The following is a 21,874-nucleotide window of genomic DNA, read 5'->3' on the forward strand; positions in this document are numbered from 1 at the left end:
ACATAGTTGAAGTGCCCTTTTTTACAGCCAATGCAATCAGCTTAAATATTAAGTTAAAATATTAAGTTTAGATACCCTCCTCTGCCCATGCTTCAAAGAGTAAATGCAACACTAGCCATTATTGCATCATCTTTAAGGAGACACTTTGTAATGATTAAGCTCATTACCTTTGAATATTTAATTTCTGCCGATACACAACTAAATAATTGTTTAAAATATCGGAGTCCTTGAGAGCTTGTTTGGAGGTTCTAGCAGGGGAGCACAGCTACTCGTATACCCTTGACCAAAGAACGGTCCTCCTCTATTGGGGATGGTCATTCTCTTTGACCAAGCACGCAGCTTTGGGAGGGACACACATGGAGTGGCGAGGGAGGAAGGGGACTCCTACCTAGTCAAAGAAGATGTGGTCTATGTCTACAATGGAATATTCCTCAGCCATCAGAAACAACGAACACCCACCATTTGCTTCAACGTGGATGGAACTGGAGGGTATTATGCTGAGTGAAGTAAGTCAATTGGAGAAGGACAAACATCATATGGTTTCACTCATGCAAGGAATATAAAAAATACTGAAAAGGATTATAAGGGAAAGGGGAGAAAATGAGTGGGAAAAATCAGAGAAGGTGACAACACATGAGAGACTCCTAACTCTGGGAAACGAAAAAGGGGCGGTGGAAGGGGAGGTGGGTGGGGGGATGGGGCGACTGGGTGATGGGCACTGAGGGGGGCATTTGTAGGGATGAGCATTGGGTGTTATGCTATATGTTGGCAAATCAAACTCCAATTAAAAAATATATAAAAAAATAAAAATAATAAAATTTTGTAGTCAAGCCTACCAAGACTATTAAAAATCCACCAAACTATCACCCAGAAAACATTACAAAGTTTCCAGTCAGGAATCAAACAGACCTTAGAGGATTTTCCAGTATCCCCTTGGATACCTTCCCAGTATGGCAGAAAATAATCAGTTTATCAATAGCCAGGTCAAATTCCACTTGACCTTTGCCATTTGAAGTTGAATATTCACCTGTCCACATGGACTTTGCCTAACCTACACAGATAATCACTGAAAATATTATGTATTAGCAGAATTCTCATCACTTAAAAGACAAGGCTCTGAATTTTAGTCCTTAAACTTGTCAGTTACTTATTGTTTGTTTTTGAAAAATAAATACAAATATCAATCAAATGACACCTGTTTGACAGAGGAAGTGATGTCTGTTATTTTTGGCCTAAATGGCCAATGCAGGCTGCTCTGTAAAACTCTGGATCTCTTTATAGTCAATGAATAATGGTTATTACATTGTGTATGGTTCCTTTAAATGATACATGCTCATTGGTCCCTGGAGACTTAGAGACCGATTAGCACATAGCTTCTTTTCAGATATATTGATCATCTGAGAACAGATATCACAGACCTCCTGAAAGATTAAAAAGTTTTGTCTAACTTGTAAACTGTGATAAAAATAAACACTTTGGTTGACATATCTGTATGTTACTTAAAGCAGTCTATGTTTGTTTCCTCCGCTGGAACTGCTTGACTCTTTTTGTCACAATGAACCGGAGTTGGGCTTTTTCCTCCTACAAAGTTCTAAAACACAGTATGAACAATCTTAGCTATTTATAAATGAACCAACTTCAGCCTCTCCATTTTTCACTATTATCTATTTCCTCAGGGTCTTTTGCCCTTGGAAATTCTGAACACTTGCAAGTCCTTGATGCAGTAGACGTTTTTATTTGGCCCGCCTTTAGGAGAGTACCTGTGCTACTTTCTGCGCTAAAATCTAATCCGTGCAATGTCAGCCCAAATACCTCCTCCAAAAGCATTACCCTGGTTCTTAAAGGACTATTTTATTTATTTATTTTTAAATGTATTTAATCATGAGAGACACAGAAAGAGAGGCAGAGACATAGGCAGAGGGAGAGGCAGGCTCCCTGCAGGGAGCCTGATGTGGGACTCGATCCCAGCACCCTGGGATCACGACCTGAGCTGAAGGCAGATGCTCAACCACTGAGCCACCCAGGTATCCCTTAAAGGAACATTTTAATGTTCACTGATATTTTAATGTATAACTTAAGAGAAAACTAAGAAAATCATGCAGTTTCTCCTCTATCATAAATGATAAATACTGCAATTTAAAAGTAGATACATACATAAAGATTATTCTTGGTATAGTAACAAGATTTTTTTTTCTTACAAAACCCAACAGAAATAATACAGTTTGGGGTCATGACACCATTATTAGGACCTAGGGTGTGCATTTTTCTTAGTCTGTAGTCAATATCTCTAATTGCCAGCAGGAGACATCTACTTGAATATTTTCTCCTTTCAATCCAGATCAAGCGTGTCCAAATGTCGACTCTTCGTCTTCCCAGGAAATCTGTTCACCTTTACCACCTTCCTATGTTTGTCACTGCCATCTTCAACCTTTCATTAGTTCTAGTACCAAACCTTAGAGCCTTCTCTGTATCCTCTCTTGCCCTCATCCTCTGCAACCTTCGGGTGCCTTGTCAGTCCTTCCAGTGTATGCCTTTTATATCTGTTCACTGCTACCCCCCTAGTCCGAGTCCTTGTCATCTCACACTTGGACAAATATAACTGATGCTTCTTGGCTTTAGAAGCTCTCAAGTTCCTTTTGCCCCAATTCATCTTAGACATTGCTGCCAGAATAATTTCCTTGAGACATAAATCTCACAGAAGCACCTTTCTATTCAAAACATCCAGTGTTTCTTTTTTTTAATTTAAATTCAATTAGCCAACATATAGTACACCATCAGTCTCGGATGGAGTGTTCAACAATTTATCAGTTGCATATAACATCCAGTGCTCATCACATCACATGCCTTCCTTAATGCCCATCACCCACTCCCCTCCCCTCCAGCACCCCTCAGTTTGTTTCCTAGAGTTGAGTGCCTCTCATGGTTTGTTGCCCTCTCTGATGCCTTCCCATTCAGTTTTCCAATCTTCCCCCTATAATCTTCTGTGCTGTTTCTTATATTCCTCATATGAGTGAAACCATATAATTGTCTTGTTTCTCTCAGCATAATATCCTCTAGTACCATGCACATTGATGTAAATGGTAGAAATTCATCCTTTCTGATGGCTGAGTAATATTCCATTATATATATATATATATATATATATATATATATATATATATATATCTCCATCCAGTGGTTCTTTAATGACCTCTTTGATATAGCTAAAATGCTATGACATGTGGAATTTGTTCAACCTCCTCAGACTGACATCCAAGGTTTTGCCTGTGCTGGCCTGACCTTGCCTCTGTACTCTCATCCCACTATTCCATAACAGGGACCTAGATCTCCCAACAAGGTACCTCTTCACTGCCCACCAACATCATAATCATTCCTAACTACAAGCTTTCCTTTATGCTTTTTTTTAAGTTCTTTTTTTTATTTATTTTTTAAATTTATTTACGATAGTCACACACACACAGAGAGAGAGAGAGAGAGAGAGAGAGAGAGAGAGAGTGAGAGGCAGAGACACAGGCAGAGAGAGAAGCAGGCTCCATGCACCGGGAGCCCGACGTGGGATTCGATCCCGGGTCTCCAGGATCGCGCCCTGAGCCAAAGGCAGGCGCTAAACCGCTGCGCCACCCAGGGATCCCTTTTCTTTATGCTTTATCTGGCTGTGTCCCCTGCCAGCCAGTATTCTTTAAAGTGTCATCCAAAGGTCACCTGGATCAGAATCATCTGAGACGCCTGCAAATCATGCAGATTCCTGAGCCTATAGCTCAGACCTATTGTAGTTGGAGACTTAGAATATGCATGTTTATGAGCTTTCCAGGTGATTCTGGTACAGGCTAAATTGCAAGCTCTTTCAAGTCCAGGACATGTGGAATTCTATTCTTAGTCTCCTCTGTCTGTGATGGACCGCCTGGCACACATTGGGAAGTGATTTTGTTTTTAAATGGGTGAATTTACTTCAATAGAATATCCTAAATAAGAAAGTCTCTTCAAATGTCAGATGTCTGGCATGGGGATGAAATTGTTTCTTTCCTTTGCTCTCCAATGGTGTCCTAGCTTTTGGTTAAAATCAGGTACGGCCACTCAAGTCTAGTTTCCACTTGTACAATTGAAAACTTCATAGCAGGCACCAGATGGACTCAAATGTAGGCAGGGTATCTGTCTAGCAAGCATGGAGACACAGCTCCTGTTGCAAGCTCTTTCAAGTCATTATAAAGAAAAAAGTTAGAAAGTGAAGGCTAGTGGCAGGCTCACAACAAAGTAAGTATGTTCTTCTGACTGACAACAAAATAAAGCCCAGGAAGTTGTCAAATTCACAGCCAGAGATAATGGAAAACTTGATAGGCTGGTGAAGAAGCATGGCATATATGGTTTCTGGTCAGAAAGAATAAACAACCACCACTGAACAAAACAAAGCATCTTCCTCTGACAGCTGCTCATTCAACAATGGAAATACTCTGGTTAATGTCAAAACCTGGGTGAAGCACCGCAAAAGGTGAAAATGAAAATAAAGAAAGAAAATAATATATCCATACAGAGATTCCATCAGGAGATAACACCGAAGGTTACGATCCTTTGAAAAAGCCACTAGTTTTTGAAAACGTAATATATGCACATGCACATGATTATAATAAATCATAGTGGGACCTCTGGGTTGGTTAGTTGGTTAATTTGCCAACTCTTGGTTTTTGTTCAGGTCGTGATCCCAGGGTCCTGGGATCAAGCCTTGCGTCAGGCTCCATGCTCAGCAAGGAGTCGGCTTGAGGATTATCTCTCTGCTCCTCCCCCATGCTCTTTCTCTCTCTCTCTAAAATAAACACATAAATCGTTAAAAATATATTTAAGATGAATATATGATTCTCCCTCTCATGTGCCTTGCATTTATATGGAGGTTCAGATTATTAAATAATTGGTTCTTTAACATGTCGTACATATTTCAACCCTTTAGTGCTACTACTCATCTATAACATATATTGAGCTCTCACTGTATACTGGGAAGAATATTAATGTAACTTAATTCTCACAGCAATCCCATTTTTTTTTACAGAAAGAATGGCCAAAGGCTATAGGCTCTGAGGCTCTAGCTGCCCTAAGATCGAGGAGAGCAATATCTTGGCCTTCCAGTAACACCTGTGTGCACTGGCCAGACTAGTTGACAAGCTCTGCAACTTGTCCAAAGGCCCATGGTTAGTAGAGTGGGACATGAATCTGAAACTAGGTTTGTTTGACGTTGAATCTCTTATGTTTTTTATTTTTTTAAATAAATTTATTTTTTATTGGTGTCCAATTTACCAACATACAGAATAACACCCAGTGCTCATCCCGTCAAGTGCCCCCCTCAGTGCCCGTCACCCAACATTGAATCTCTTAACTATGTTACTCTGACTTTCATCCCCAAACTTTTAGTTGCAGATCCTGTGTTTTGCACTGGGGGCCACTTTAAATGCCATGAAACAACAGAATTGTGTAAAAACATGCAGGCAGTAATCATTTCCTTTTAGTTCTTGAAAATGTAATTCTATAAATAATTATTTATATCTCTGTGCCACTAAGCCTTATAATATGGATTTTGTTACCTCTACCTAAATAAGTACTCCAGGCAAGAAGAAATCCTATAAAATGGAATTTATACAAGCAAGTTCTAATAGTTTCATGAAAGATTTGGAAGTGAGAGCTATTGTCTTGAGTCTTTTAAAAATTGTTGAAAATACAACCTGGAAAAAATTATTTTTCTTTCCATATACTTTCCTTGTTCATGACTATAAATTGGTAAATTATCTCATTTCTGAAGGCTGAAATTGTTCAGGTAAGTATTTCCCTATTGGAAATATTTGCCTTTGGTTTAGCAAATAAAACCACTAACTTGAGTTTTGAAATAAATAAAAGTTGAACAGTCATTCAGAATATTGATTTCATTGTTTTTAATTCAGAAAGCAAAAATTGGTACTAAAGCCCAGATGCTGTTTCCAGGATTTAACTACTTTTAAAATGTTACTAGAAAGGTAAAGGGTCACTTCTCTGTTTTTTTTTTCTTTATATAATATGTAATTCTGAGAATACTTAGCACTTTTATTTTTAGGATATTATTTCAACTGAGGTGTCTGGGTGGCTCAATTGGTTAAACATTCAACTCTTGATTTTGGCTCAGGTCATGATCCTAGGGTCCTGGGATGGAGCCCTGTGTTGGGCTCCCTGCTCCATGGGGAGCCTGCTTCTCCCTCTCCCTCTGCCACTCCCCCTGCTTGTGCTCTCTCTCTCTCTCTGTCAAATATATATACACATTTGTGTGTGTATGTTTTCAACTGTATCTAGCACCCTTCACCAAATGATTCCCCACTTCTCATTAGTGAAAAAGCAAATGATAATGCTGTTTAAATGATTGGATGAAGAACACTGATCATCTTACAAGCTGATAAACAATGCAAACAAACAAAACTCAAAAAGTACAATTTCTGTAATGCAGCAGCTAAAACTGTATAGAGCAAAAAAACACCTCAAAGTGAATGTAATTATTTTTTTAAAGATTTTCTTTATTTATTCATGAGAGAGACACAGAGAGAGAGAGAGAGGCAGAGACACAGGCAGAGGGAGAAGCAGGCTCCACGCAGAGAGCCAATGTGGGAATCGATCCTGGAACTCCAGGATCAGGCCCTGGGCCGAAGGCAAGCACCAAACCACTGAGCCACCCGGACTGCCCGAATGTAATTATTAATTTTATAATCATGTGAGTAAAACAATATATTTTAAGTGGCTATAAAATCTTAATTTACAAAATTTTTTTTAATTTTTTTTTAATTTACAAAATTTAAGTTAAATATAATACATCGAAAATTTGCTAATGTAGTAATGACACACTATGACGTTTGCATATATTTCAAATATATTTCATATATTTCAGTGTTTCCTTAAATTTTTCTCTTCATACCAGGCCATCATTAAAAATACACTTTTCCATGTTCCATTCCTCAGGACATCCATAAGTACATATATGTAAGATGAGAGCAACCTTTGAGTAGAAACTGCAGAGGGATAAAGTCCTGTATCAACCTAATTCAGTCTCTATCAGGGTTTCTCAGCACTACTGATATTTGAAATAAAGGGAACAGAATTTGCCACCCCCAAATATTTATCTTTGGCATAAGGATTATTAAAATATTTTTTAAGAATGAGTAGACATAGGAAAAGCTCTGAAAACTGAGAAGTTACTCTTTTGTAAGGAACATTTACATTTATAAACAAATCTCTATTTGTAAGAGTATCTCCCTTTTTATACCAGGAAGAGGATGACCAAATCTCTAGAAACTCTTACCAATGAAGAAGGTAACACCTAAATCTGCATAACAACCTGACCTCTATTCACTGTGCTTTTTCTGAGAGTTTCCTATACCTGGCTCACCCACGCCTACCATCTTCTTTTTTCTTTTTTTTATCTGAATATAATTGATATACAATGCTACATCAGTTTCAGTTATACAGTGGAGTGCTCCCAACATCTTCTTTTTCTTTAGCTGGAGATAGTTTTTAAGGTGGTGGCTTGGGCCATTTCAGGGAGTTACTCAGTTTTTCTGGGTCTCTCCTCTGTATACAAGAGGTATGCATGTAATTAAACTTCAGTTTGTTGTTCTCTTTTTAATTTGTCTTTTATTATAGGGGTGGGAGTGTGTGTGTGTGGGGGGCTCTCCGCCAAGAACCTAAGGGTAGAGGGAATTTATTTCCTCCCTCACAGGTCCAGATGATTTCTTGTGAGGGCTTGCCCTGTTGGGTGTTTAGCAGAATCTGTGATATCTATCTAGCACCTACTCAGTAGATGTCAGTAGCAACTTTCTCCGGGTTGTGATAACCAGAAACGTCCCCAGACATTGCCAATTGTCCCCTAGGGGACAAAACTGTCCCTAGTTGAGAAGTCCATATTTGAGATAAGACCCTTCTACGTCTTTAACTAGTGGGGAAGGAAAATCAAGTTTCAAACTTTATACAGATTAACCTTAGACCACCAAAAATTAGGGTGGAAACTGAGATGGAATGATGAGTGTAATGCAAATGGTAGATATTTTTTTTCCTAACTTGATCTAAGAATAGCAAACAAAAACAGGAAATTTTCAGAACTAAGCAGATTTAAAAATATCTGTGAAGACTTCAAAACACAATTGATCATAGCCCATAAGGTCATTTGCAGACAGGCCTGTACATGTATCTTAGTGACTGCACCAGGATATGTGCTGTGCAATGGGCATCCAGAGGGCAAGGTGACTAGGAGAAAAACTGGAAGTAGGAAATCAGACTGCAAATAAAATAGAAGTCAGGACAGCAGTGAGGTAGAAATGTAGAAAAGCACATAGAAATCAGATGTAATAAATTGTTTACTGACACAGAGTCATCATACAGGACATCCCCAGAAACAGAAAATGAAGCAAGGCTGGGGGCAAATCATACGCATGAACCCAACAACAAGGGAGGGCACCCATACTGACACAGCCCAGGATTGCTTTCCTCATCTCAATTTGTTTATTTCTCCTCCCTTGGAGAGAGTCATCACTAGTCAACCTGGCCTAGAAACCTGCATGTGGTGACCACCTTTCTGGGTCAGCAGCATAGGATCAGACTCACTTGTTTGGCAAAGGCATTTCCGTGACACTCTAGCAACAGATAGCAAGTTAATAGATTGTGTCTGCCTGACCCTACTGGTTTCCATCTCATTGTTGAAATGATGGCTGCTGTTTTTCAATAGGGACTGTGGGCAGACATTCAGACTGGAAATACGATGGATTGTGTTTGTATCTGCTCTCTCATTTTCCAAGTGAATTTCAAAAACTTACATGAGAAACCCCAGAACATCTCTTTGATGTGCTGTAAGGCCCTGATGAGTACATTTAAACAGCGTCAGAAGTCATACTTTTTCCACTTATGAATTTCTCATCTATTTTTGTCTTTATAGCACTTCTTAGCATCTGAAGTTTGTTTGTCCTTGTTTCTTGTGTCTCCTGCACAAAAATATGAGTTCTATGAATGCTGAGACCTTGTTGTCTTGTTCACAGCCAATTCCCAACACCTACAACAGAGCTTGGCATGTAGTAGTCATTCAGTAAATGTTTGTTGAATGAATAAATTAATGAATGAATGGGCAATAAACAACTGGAGAAACATTCCTACTCAAGCAAGAAGTCCTTTTGAAAATTTTAATCTCACATTATTGTACCTACCCAGAAATACCACATTATCTGCAGATATTGTCACTCAACCCCCTCTGTTTTGGAGGTGTCAGTGACTGTCAACGGAGGCTCTGAGGACTTCTTGATGAACCGCAGAGGAGGAAATCACTCTGATCTCCTCGATCTTGACACCAGCCATTAAAGACTGCATATCAGCCTGAGAACTAGAAGTAGCATTAGTGATTTTGGGTTAAAAGACAGACCACAGAGCAAGGAAAGTAATGAGGAGTTGTGTTTTCACCTGCCCTCCACACAATTAAATCTTGACCTCTAGCTGTATCTAAATATGAAATAGAAACATTTGAATTCAGATATGGCTGTGGAGTCCTACTGATACCAGATACGATGCATGGGATTAACACCTCTTACGGAACAAATCATTGCACTAATTAGATCCCAGGAGCCAATACCTGCAACAACAAATAGAGAATAGTAGATGGGATACCATATGCATGACCAGCTCAGTGAATGAATAAACACTGGTAGTTCAGTGTCTAGTCCCAGTCCAGACTCTGCACAGTAAATACTCTAGATCTGAGAATCTGTAGTAGGCCACCCAGTTAAAGCCTTGTAAAATTAAAGTGAATGGGTTGTGTAAGGGAAAAAATGCAACTAAAATATTGGTATTTTGAAAGAAGAATTTACAGCTTGGCAAGGCAAGTTGTGAAAATTCTGTTTTGCTGAAAGGAAGAGAGCTAGTGCAGCCTTTAGAATAGCTTCTCGTGACTAAGGAGATCACAGAATGCAAAAGATTCAACATAGTTTTTTGAAAATAATGCTATTTGAGGGGCACACTGCTCTAGTTTGCTCAGTTTTGCTTTTATGTATAGGTTTTACTTTTAATGAATCCAAACAATAGTTATTTTCCTTAATGGAGAAGCATTTTAGGAAAGTTCTTTGAATTGCTAGAATCACTATCCAAGCTTAGACTATTTCTGATTCACAGAATAAACTATTTGGTTTAAAATATAATGGATGATGGGGCAATATGAATTCAAGGTCTCTTTGGAGTTTAAGATGCATTAAGAACCAGAGTAGAGAGTGTCAATAAAAGATATGATCATTCTCATTCTTAGAAAGAACAATGATTTTAACACACATGCTAATATAAAGACAATGAAGAAGAGAGGAAGAGAGTTTCAAAAAGAAGATCTTTTTTTTTTTTTTTTTCAAATAGAAGATCTGCATACAGGGACACCTGAGTGGGTCAGTGGTTGGGCGCCTGCCTTAGGCCCAGGGCATAATCCTGGAGTCCTGGGATCGAGTCTTGCGTTGGCTCCCTGCGTGGAACCTGCTTCTCTCTCTGCCTGTGTCTCTGCCTCTCTCTCTGTGTGTGTCTCTCATGAATAAATAAATAAAATCTTAAAAAAGAATAAAGAAGATCTGCATACAAATAATGTCATTTATTCAGAGCTCACTAGGTACTCTGCTTCTTACAGGGGCATGATGCAAAAATGGTCTCAGCATCCTTTCTTGGCTAACAAAAATGTATATGGCTACAAATGAGTAGGCTTGGAAACTGGCTTCACTCTTCTCTACCTTACATGTATAAGTGAGATTCCAACATGGATTCATCATTAATATCTTAGCAGTTTGGTACCAATCTATGCATCAGCACATTATTAAAATCTCCAAAAAAGTGGCACAATGTCTTAGTCATAAATAGTAAAGTAAGTAAAATAATCTTTTTCCAAGGAAAAGGAAGAACTTAGGTACTGCAAGTCAGTGCTCAAGTGTTTTGGGGTAAGTTATGCTTAAACTAGATTTCTTCATTTGTAAGTAGTCACCTCTCATTTATACATCATAAGAATAAGCACTGGCAAAAAAAGGAGAGACTGGATTATAAAGCCATGACTCAACAAAGGAACTCACAAACTACAGACTCAGCGATCTACTCTCCATTTCTTTTGCACTCATGTTTAAATGTATTAAGGTCATCAGTTAATTCAAGGGCAGAGAAATGCCAGGTTCTTACCACAGTGTCAAGTGCTCATGAATGTGGAAATCATTATATTTTACTATAAGAGTAAGATTTTTTTTTTTTAATTTTGGAAGTAGATGTACAAACCCAAGTGGTCTGAAATAAGCCTGATGTGGGAAAAATAGTTTAGAGGAAGGCATGACCATAGCATTGCTCTTCCTATCCTTTGGACATTTTCTCCTTGAATTTTCTTGTTGCTTTCCTTAAGTTCCTTTAGTAATAATGTAGTAAAGATTGCTACGCAATATTACTTTTCCTTTTCCTTAATAGCAGAACCTCGAACTTGTTTGGTTTGTCAATATGCTTAACCAAACAACTGTATTTCTGAACCTCCCTTGCTGTGAGAACAAATGAGAAGACTAAGATTTGGCCAGTGTAATGTAAATGAAAGTGTTGTGTGCAACATTCAGGAAGGTTCCTTAAAGATAACTCACTCCATTGCCTAATCTCTCTTCTTCTAATGCATGGAACACAGATACAATGGCTAGAGTTTCAGCATCCATCTTAGACCATATTAGGAGGGTGGGACAGAAAAATGGAAGGAATTTCAATCTCTGGAGGCTTTAAAATTGTACTACTAGCCCTGGAAGTCTAGTCCTGGAAATATTTTAGACAAGAGAAAAATTAACTTTCCTATTGCTTAAATCAGTGGCATTTTGGACTTTTTGTGTTAGGCAGCTGAATCAAATTCTAATTAATATAAAACACAAAAAGAATTCCCCCAAAGTTAAAACAGTGAAGGAAATAGGGAAAAGCAGATACAAGGTATTAAAGAAGTAAATGGGAGAATTTGTTATCCAAAAATGTCTCTTGGGCAGCCCGGGTGGCTCAGTGGCTTAGCGCCGCCTTCAGCCCAGGGCATGATCCTGGATACTTGGGATGAGTCCCAAGTCGGGCTCCCCGCATGGAGCCTGCTTCCCCCTCTGCCTGTGTCTCTGCCTCTCTCTCTCTCTCTCTCTCTCTCTCTCTCTGTGTGTGTGTGTGTGTGTGTGTGTGTGTGTGTCTCAGGAATAAATAAATCTTTAAAAAATGTCTCTTTGGCATAAAGATTATTTTATGCTGATTATTTTTTTAAAAATAGCAGACATGAGAGAAGTTCTAAAAAGCAAGTAAAAGTTAATTACCCTTTTGTAAGAGTAATTTCGATTTATAAAGGTGTTGGGGACAAAAAATTTTCCTATACGTTCAAGATTCTTCTAGCTGGTCTAGAATCAATTGGCATAATACAGATTAACAGGAGAAAAAAAAAAAAACAAAGTTTACTTTCATGCACACAGAGGCCCAATAGTAAAATTGAGACCTAAAGAAATGACCAAGGCAGGCAGTTTTTATACTCTTTAGGCAAAGAGGCATAAATATGTGAGGAATTGGCAGGACAAAGAAAATCTATGTTTAGAGGAGCTTTAATCAGTAAGGAATTCTAAAGAGAATTTTGATTAGGGTAGTAAATGAGCAAAAGTAACAAGGTTTATTTATGCAGCCTTCTCATTTCTGAATTCCCTATCTCTGGAGAGAAAGATGTCTCTTTAGCTCCTGTTACGGGGAAGGTATCTTTCACATGGGAGATTAATTTCCCGCTTTCTGGAGACAACAAGGGTATGGAGGGGAGGCTCAGAGTGTTCTAATTGCACTGACTGTTCTCTTAAGTAACTTTAATTCAAAATAACCAATATGCTGAAGTATCACATTTGAGAACTGCCTGCCTTTGGCCCTCACAAGGGAAATTTCCATCTGTAAGGGTATCTCCCTCTGTACCAGGAGGAGGACGACGACTAAATATGGAGAAAGTTATCAATGGAGAAGGCATGGACTTAAATCTGAATAACAACTTAATCCTTGTTACCTGTGCTTTGCCTGAAAACCTGGCTCTACCCCACCAAACATATTCTTTTTGCATTGGCTGGAAATGGTATCTAAGGTGGTATCTTGGGCCATTCCAGGGAGTTACTCAATTTTCCTGGGTCTCTCCCATGTATACAGGAGGTATACATGTTATTAAACTTGTCTTTTTCTTCTGTTAATCTTTTATTACAGGGGGTCTCAGCCAAGAAAGGTAGAGGAAAAATTATTCTCCCCCACAGAGGCAAATAAAATACACATAATCAGGACTCCTATTTCAGAGAGCTAGCAGATGCCTATAATGACAAGTTTCTCTCATTACATGACTAAAGAGAACAAATAAAATATATTTGTTCATGAAGCTTTCAATCCGTTTTGGAACAAATATGCATAATCCAAAACGTTAAAGATGGTACCATTTTTTATTTATAGTAGTATTGTGTACTTCTACATCATCCAATAATGCTCTCTCCAGCATTAAGAGAGAACTAAATGTAATACAGCCTCTACTATGGGTTAGGAGCTGTAAATGATTCAATAGTGTCCTTCAAAAATTCCTGTTCTCCCAAACCTCAGAATGTGGCCTTATTTAGAAGTAAGGTCTCTGCAGATAATACTATTTGAGGATCTCCAGATGAAATCATCCTGGATTTGGGGTGAGCCTTAGGTCCAATGACTGGTTTCTTTACAAGAAGGAGATTTGGATACAGAAAGACCTACAGAAACAGAGAAAGAGACACAGAGAAGGCCACAAGAAGATAGAAATTGGAGTTATACTGTCACAAACCAAAAAATGCTAAGGATTGTCAGCAACCACCAGGAGCTAGGAGACAGGCATGATATGTTTTCTCCCTCAGAGCCTCCAGAAGGAACTAATCCTGCTGACACTGTGATTTCAGACTTTTGGCCTCTTGAACTATGAGAAAATAAAATTCTGTTCTTTTAAGCTACCACATTTGTGGTAATTCATTACAGCAGCCCTGGGAAACTAATACAGGATCCTAACATACATTCGCTTATTTAATCTTCACAACAGCACTGTCAGACAGAAATCATTATATATATTTTATAGATACAAATGATGAGTCACAAAGAAAAGGTAGTATTTTATTTCTCTGATAGGTATGCAGTGCCTATTCTGTGCTAGACTCCTTATACATTAGGAAGCACAAATAGAAATAACTGCAAAGAAACACAAATTATAAATGATCAAGTCAAAATTTGAATCCAGGTCTGCCTGACTCGAAAGGCACAACGTCCTTATCATATTAGTAAACAATGTTCCTCCAATTGTCTTCAATCCTGTGGTGTCAATGCAATTCCAGCGCTATCAGAGCAGTAGAAATTACTCTTCACTAATGGTCCTATCTGTGTCTCAGTGCTTTTTTTCCCCCCAGTAAGACCAAGCAGAGCCACATACTTTCCTTTCTGCAAACAAAATGCTTTGGGTGAAATTTCTCGAAGTTGAGATCATGGGACTTCTTCCTTTGAAAGTGAAAATGTTTTTGCAGATCCTTCCTTACTGCACTGTAAAGAGGGATTTGTTCCATCTGCTCATCACATCTGGGTCAAGGGCAGTAGCTCTGAAGATGATAGTTTGATTTCATTGGAAAAAAAAAAAACAGTTTATTAGTTCCTAATTCTGAAACCATATGGTGCCAAACTTGACTTAAGAGCCTCTGTGTGCAAGCTTCAGCACCACCTCCTTTTGACCTATTCCCCAAGTAGAATAAGGATCATCCTGCTCCAGGCATGAAGAAGCAAAGGGCAGGGTGGACAGAGTCAAGACCTGACTATGTTACAGTGAAAAAGCTGTAGAATCATAACATGAAAGAATTAGAAATCCATTCATTTTCACTTTTCTAGTTTACAGATGATGAAATTGAAACCAACAATGGGTTAGGGACTTGGCCAAGGTTAAGTAGAAAGGCTAGAAGACAGAGTCAGAAATAGAAAGCAAGGTTCATTACTTAAAAGCTGATGCTCTCTCTATCAATCGTATTCTTTCTTTGAGCCTCAAAATCCTTGTTGGTAAATCAAGGCTAAAGATACCAGCTTGGCATATCCATTAAGGTTATTATGATCATCAAATGAGAATCTACATGAAAGACCTTGGGCCCAACACTTCTCGTCTCTGGGTCTCAAGTTCAACTACTTTCAAATAAGGATGCTGCACTAGTTTATACCTCAGTTACAATACTTGTCTCTATGGGTTTTGTCTACTCCATATTTCCCGTCCCTGAACTGAACAATTTGTCTCTTCTTGATTCAGCTTATTTTAGCAACAGTGAACAAAGTGTTTGGGGTCAGATAGAAACAAAACTGGCATCTCTATCCCAAGGGCACTGCCATGTTACACATTCCATTAAAGAATATAATTAAGTGAACACACTCAAAAAAAGTTCTGCTGAATGATCACAAACAAAGCCTTCGCTATAATCAAAAAGGAGTGCTCCTTTCACTCCTGGTTTTGTGCCATTTTTTCATACTTCTAATTTTGGTTGAAAAAATACTAGGTTCTATTTTAAATGCTATTATTTCTCAGGAAATTCAATTACAAAAATGATTCCTTTGTTCTCTAAATGATAGTTGGCTAAATACTCTACTTGTGAGGGTTAGAATACACAGTAGAAATAGGGATTCACCTAACTGCAATTGTTACCTACCCAGGTGCAAGATTTTGTTGGTGTGGGGAAATATGGAGAGAGGAGAGTAGGAGGAGATGCTTTTCCAGTAGATATGTGTTGTGTCTATTTTCCAATGTTAAAAAAGGGATTAGCGTAATTTTGAGGGTTAGATTGAGGGGAAACTCAAAATTGTAAGATCCTTGATGAAGATTTTTAATAGATTTTAGAAAGACAATTAAGAGGTATGCATAGAATGGTTTATCTGCTATAACCTGAAAGGCATAATCTTGAAATGTCTAATATTAACCTTTCATCCTCTCACCCAGCTGCCCAGCCTTTCAACAAGTAATTTTGAGTACACACCAGGCATCATTCTAGGTTTTGGGGAAAAAGTAGTGAACAGATAAAAATTCCTGCCCTCATGGAATTTACTTTTGTGTGTGGTGGGGTGGGGGCGGGGGAAGATAGGGAGCCAGACAATAGACAGATAAATAAGAAAAGTATATGGTATATTAATTGGTAAAAGCCTATGGAAAATAATGAAGGAAAGGAGATAAGGAAGACAGGTGGCAGGGATAAGAATTGCAATTTCTGCAGAGACCTGCAGAGATAAAGGAGTCATCCATGAAGATATTTAAGGGAAGAATATCTGGGCAGAGGGCTCAACAGTTGCAAAGGCTCCAAGGCAGGGGCATGCATGGGGTGTTCAAGGAAGCCAGATGACTGGAGCGAGGCAGGTGAAGAACAGTAGGGGATGGGATTGGGGGGGATTTGGAGGGAGCACATGGGCTTCCAAATAAATGTTTTTACTCAGAATGAGACGAGAAGCCACCTGAGTTTGTTGAGCAGAGAAGAATATAATTTGATATATGCTTTAATAGGATCAATGTGGCTGTTCTGCTGAGAACAAACTGAAGAGGAACAAAGATGGAAATAGAAAGATCAGTTAGCGGGCTGTCGAGGTCATCCAGGTGAGAAGTGATGGTAACTCCAATCAGGCTGGTAGGGTAGTTGCAGTGATGGTTAATGAGAAGTGGTCAGATTATGGCTATATTTCGGGGACTGAACAAATCCAACCAGGACCATATTTCAGGCAGACAAGCATCTCTCATGCTCAGGCTAAAGGAATTGCAAACTTTAGAGTGGCACTTTATATTTTTGAGGGGTGGGAACTGCAAACCTGATAGCCTGACTTTTATCCAAAGGAATTCACTCACTCACTCTTAAATCTTAAAAAAAGGAATTTTAGGAAACATCTACTCTACAAATATCTTATTGTACCTCAATAGTTTCTGAGCTATACTCTCAGTATTTATTTATTTTTCCTTTTATACTATTAGTTCAAGTCGGTATTTTCACTGACCAGATATTGAAATATGTGCCTTGGGACCACACAAGATAACTGAAGGGAAAACAATGACAAGGGGCTTAAAAATGAGGATTGCAAGAACATAATGCAAATGAGAAAACATATGCAGCAACATCAGTATGTGGATGTGCTTTTCCAGCAAATATCAGGCGCATTGCCAAAAAGTCGCAGGTGTACACGGCATGTGAAAATAAGAGAGTACAAAGTGAAGAGATTTATGTCCAGTACCCTTTCACTCAATTGAGAGGTGGGCATCATTGAAATACAGTTTTGCAAATACTGGAGGATTTAAGGGAATATCAATAACTCCAAAATTTAAACAGGGAAGTTGAGAAACGATGAACCAACGAGGTTTCAGAACACTGGAAAGCTTCTGCTAACGAAGTTTCTCAATTTGTCCCTTTATGAGGTTTGACCATATTTTATGTGACTGGGTTCAAATTGTGTCTTTAGCCAGGTTGCAATGAAATATAAATAAAAACGGCCATTGATTCATCAATATCATTGTTAACATGAATGTCACATTAATACATACAAATGACTACTTCTCCGAAATAAACTCATTGATTTTGCTATGCATAGACACCTGGCCCAGGGGATAAGTGATGGCTGAAATCCCATTTTTCATCCACTTCTTTCCAAGTCACAACTCTGGTTATAGGAGAGGGGGCCTCTGTTTATAATTATGTCAGAGAGAGAGGTCTTTTGGTACGTCACACAAAAGTATGTAATGTGCTCACAACGGCTCCTCCCTCCATTCCCTTTGTAAGTAGTCACCTCTTGGAGTCATTTTATTTTATTTTTTTTCTTGGAGTTTTCATTTATTTATTTTTTAAATAATATATTTATTTTTTATTGGTGTTCAATTTGCCAACACACAGAATAACCCCCAGTGCTCATCCCGTCAAGTGCCCCCCTCAGTGCCCGTCACCCAGTCACCCCCACCCCCCGCCCATCTCCCCTTCCACCACCCCTAGTTCGTTTCCCAGTTAGGAGTCTCTCATGTTCTGTCTCCCTTTCTGATATTTCCTACCCATTTCTTTTCCCTTCCCCTCTATTCCCTTTAACTATTATTTATATTCCCCAAATGAATGAGACCATATAATGTTTGTCCTTCTCCGATTGACTTACTTCACTCAGCATAATACCCTCCAGTTCCATCCACGTCGAAGCAAATGGTGGGTATTTGTCGTTTCTAATGGCTGAGGAATATTCCATTGTATACATAGACCACAGCTTCTTTATCCATTCATCTTTCGATGGACACCGAGGCTCCTTCCACAGTTTGGCTATTGTGGACATTGCTGCTAGAAACATCGGGGTGCAGGTGTCCCGACGTTTCATTGCATCTGAATCTTTGGGGTAAATCCCCAACAGTGCAATTGCTGGGTCATAGGGCAGATCTATTTTTAACTCTTTGAGGAACCTCCACACAGTTTCCCAGAGTGGCTGCACCAGTTCACATTCCCACCAACAGTGGAAGAGGGTTCCCCTTTCTCCACATCCTCTCCAACATTTGTGGTTTCCTGCCTTGTTAATGTTCCCCATTCTCACTGAGGTGAGGTGGTATCTCATTGTGGTTTTGATTTGTATTTCCCTGATGGCAAGTGATGCGGAGCATTTTTCTTGGAGTCATTTTAGATCAGCCTTCTCAAACATCAGTGAGCATAGAGAGCTCTGGGGCGGTTGCTACTAATTCTGATTCCTGGGCCTAGTCACCAACCTCTTAACCTGACATCTCAGTAGAATGGGGACCAGGATTTGCAACGTAAACAATATCTCAGCAGGTTCTGAGGCTGGTAGTCCATGAACAATAGCCTGAGAAACACTGTTTTTTAAAAATTTCATTTAAAATCCAGTATAGTTAATGTGTTATATTAGTTTCAGGTGTACAATACAGTGACTCAACGGTTCCATACATCACCCAGTGCTCATCACAAGTGCACCCCATCACCTATTTCACCCATACTCACCCTCTTCTCCTCTGGTAATGAGCAGTCTGTTCTCTATAGTTAAGAGTTTCTTTCTAGGTTTGCCTCCCTCTCTCTCACTTTCTTTATCCCCCGATGCTCCTTTGTTTTGTTTCTTAAATTCCACATATGAGTGCAATCATATGGTATTTGTTTTTCTCTGACTGACTTATTTCACTTAGCATAATACTCTCCAGCTCCATCCATGTCATTGCAAATGGCAAGATTTCATTAGTTTTATTGCTGAATAATATTCTATTGTGTGCACACACACATATACCACTTCTTTATCCATTTATCAGTCAGTGGATACTTGGGCTGCTTCCATAATTTGGCTATTGTAAATAATCCTGCAATAAACCCAGTGGTCCATGTGTCCCTTTGAATTAGTGTTTTTTTCTCTTTTTTTTTGGGGGGGGGGTACATACCAGTAGCCTGATTACTGGATTGTAGGGTAATAGTTCTGTTTTTAACTTTTTGAGGAACCTCCATATTGTTTTCCACAGTGGCTGTACCAGTTTGCATTCTTACCAACAGTTTAGGAGGGTTCCCCTTTCTCAGCATCCTTGCCTACACACCTGTCATTTCTGATTTTAACCATTCTGACAGGTGTGAGGTAATATTTCATTGTAGTTTTGACTTGCATTTCCCTGATGAGTGGCATTGAGTGCTTTTTTTGGGGGGGGAACACATGCCTTTTATTGATCTAAGGAGCATAACTAATTAATAGGCTTGGGCAGAGCTCCCCTATCTGTATGGCTCCCATCTCCTTCTCCTGGGAGTTTGTGACTCACCCCCAGGGAGAAGAGTGTTCTGGACAGGGGTGGCAGACAGAGCCAGGATAAAAAATACAGTACTGGGGTCTGAAAGGGTATCATGGTGAAGTAGAAAACACAGGGTTATGAGATCATCCAAATAAAAAGTCCACCAGGGCAGAAGAGAAGTTTCTCCACATGGGCCCCCCACCTGCCCTTGCCAGGACTGGGAGGGGGCAGGAAGCTTTGGCTGGAGATTTCCTACTGTGCTCTTCATGCCATCAGCATCTCCCGGATGTTGTCCTCAGCTTCCTTCACACTCCGCTCCAGGTAGGATTTTTTTTCTGTTCTAGTTCTTTAATTTTTTCTTCTGCTATTTTCTGTTTCTCTAACAGTTGACTGTGAATTACCTCCTTGGACCAAAGAATAAACATTCTTCCTACACCTTCATACATGTTAGTCTCATCTACCAAAGTCATAATCTCTGTATCTGTAAGATGCGCGTGCTTTTTCGTTCGGTTTAGCTGTTCAATCTGTATGTCTGCAAGCTTCACCTTCTGCTGAGTGTCAATAACTTTGGCTTGAAGTTCTGTGAAGGCCTTCTTCAACTCCAGATCCAGGGGAGCCGCCATCTTGGTTCACTCGGTGCTTCTCTGAGCACTTTTTCATGTGTGGGTTGGCTCTCTGAATGTCTTTGGAGAAATATGTGTTCAAGTCTTCTGCCTATTTTTTAATAGGATTATTTGTTTTTTTGGGTGTTGAGTTGTATAAGTTCTTTACATATTATGGATACTAACCCTTGATCAGATACGTCATTAGCAAATATCTTCGCCCATTCGGTAGGTTGCCTCTTAGCTTTGCTGATTGTTTCCTTTGCTGTGCAGAACTTTTTATTTTGATGTAGTCCCAATAGTTTATTTTTGCTTTTATTTCCCTTGCCTCAGGAGACATATTTAGAAAAAGGTTGCTACCATCAATGTCAGAGACCTTACTGCTTGTGTTCTCTTCTAGGATTTTTATGGTTTCAGGTCTTTCATCCATTTTGAATTTATTTTTGTTTATAGTGTAAGAAAGTGGTCCAGTTTCATTCTTTTGCATGTAACTGACCAGTTTTCCCAACACCATTTTCTGAAGAGACTTTTTCCCCATTGAATGTTCTTTCTTGCTTTGTCAAAAATTAATTGACCATAGAGAAATATTTATGATTGTATTTTATCCGTGAGAAAATATCTCAACTCTCTCAAAACACGAATGAATTCTAATCCTAGATTTTCTATTTATTACATGTACAACCTTGATTCAATTTGTAAAATGAGGATAAGATTTGATATGCCTAAATCACAGGGTTATTACAAAATCAGACAAGAAAATATGTATCACTGGTTCCTAAATCAGGTTTTGCATCAGAATCACCTAGCACTTATTAAACATACAACTAAATGGGTTCCACTCCCAACCCACTGGATCAGAATTCTTGAGAATGGGTCCTGATATTCCTTTTACCTCTCTTCTATGTTAGAACTCCTGTTTTCTGGATATCCTGTTCCTTATTTTCTTTTCTACACCCATGTTTTTTTAAAGATTTTATTTATTTATTCATGAGAGACACAGAGAGGCAGAGACACAGGCAAAGGGAGAAGCAGGCTCCTTGCAGGGAGCCCCATGCGAGACTCAATCCCGGGACCCTGGGGTCACGCCCTTGGCCAAAGGCAGACACGCTCAATCACTGAACCACCCTGGCGTCCCTACACCCATGTTTTAGTGGAAACCATTATCTGGCAGCTTCCTGAGAAAGGGTGCATGAAGAGAATTTTAAAAATCTGAACGTGAGATTATTTGACCCCTATAATCAATTCCTGGTTTGGCTAAAGATATAATATTATGTAGGAAATTATCTCCCTTCACAAATTTTGATCATAATGCTAATGCTTCTTTCTTTTCTTTTGTAGGTGGCTTAAGGTTTTACCCTCAATATTTCTATTTCAAAGAGCCTTTGTATTTACCTGCTAATTTACTATTTCTGGTGTTCTATGTTCATTACTATTGACCTGAGCTTCCATCCTGCATCATTTCCATTGTTTACAGAAATTATTTAGCATTTCTTTGAGTGCAGGTCTGCTAATGAGTCTCTCA

At 39.0% G+C, this 21,874-nt stretch overlaps 1 pseudogene; it reads right to left on the minus strand.

Annotated features, from left to right (window-relative positions):
- Positions 1–20,002: 20,002 nt before the first annotated feature.
- Positions 20,003–20,382, minus strand: LOC112927689 (prefoldin subunit 1 pseudogene; annotated as a pseudogene).
- Between the last annotated feature and the right edge of the window lie 1,492 nt (positions 20,383–21,874).

The sequence above is a fragment of the Vulpes vulpes genome, chromosome X (genome assembly GCF_048418805.1).
Source record: "Vulpes vulpes isolate BD-2025 chromosome X, VulVul3, whole genome shotgun sequence".
NCBI classification, from domain to species: Eukaryota; Metazoa; Chordata; class Mammalia; order Carnivora; family Canidae; genus Vulpes; species Vulpes vulpes.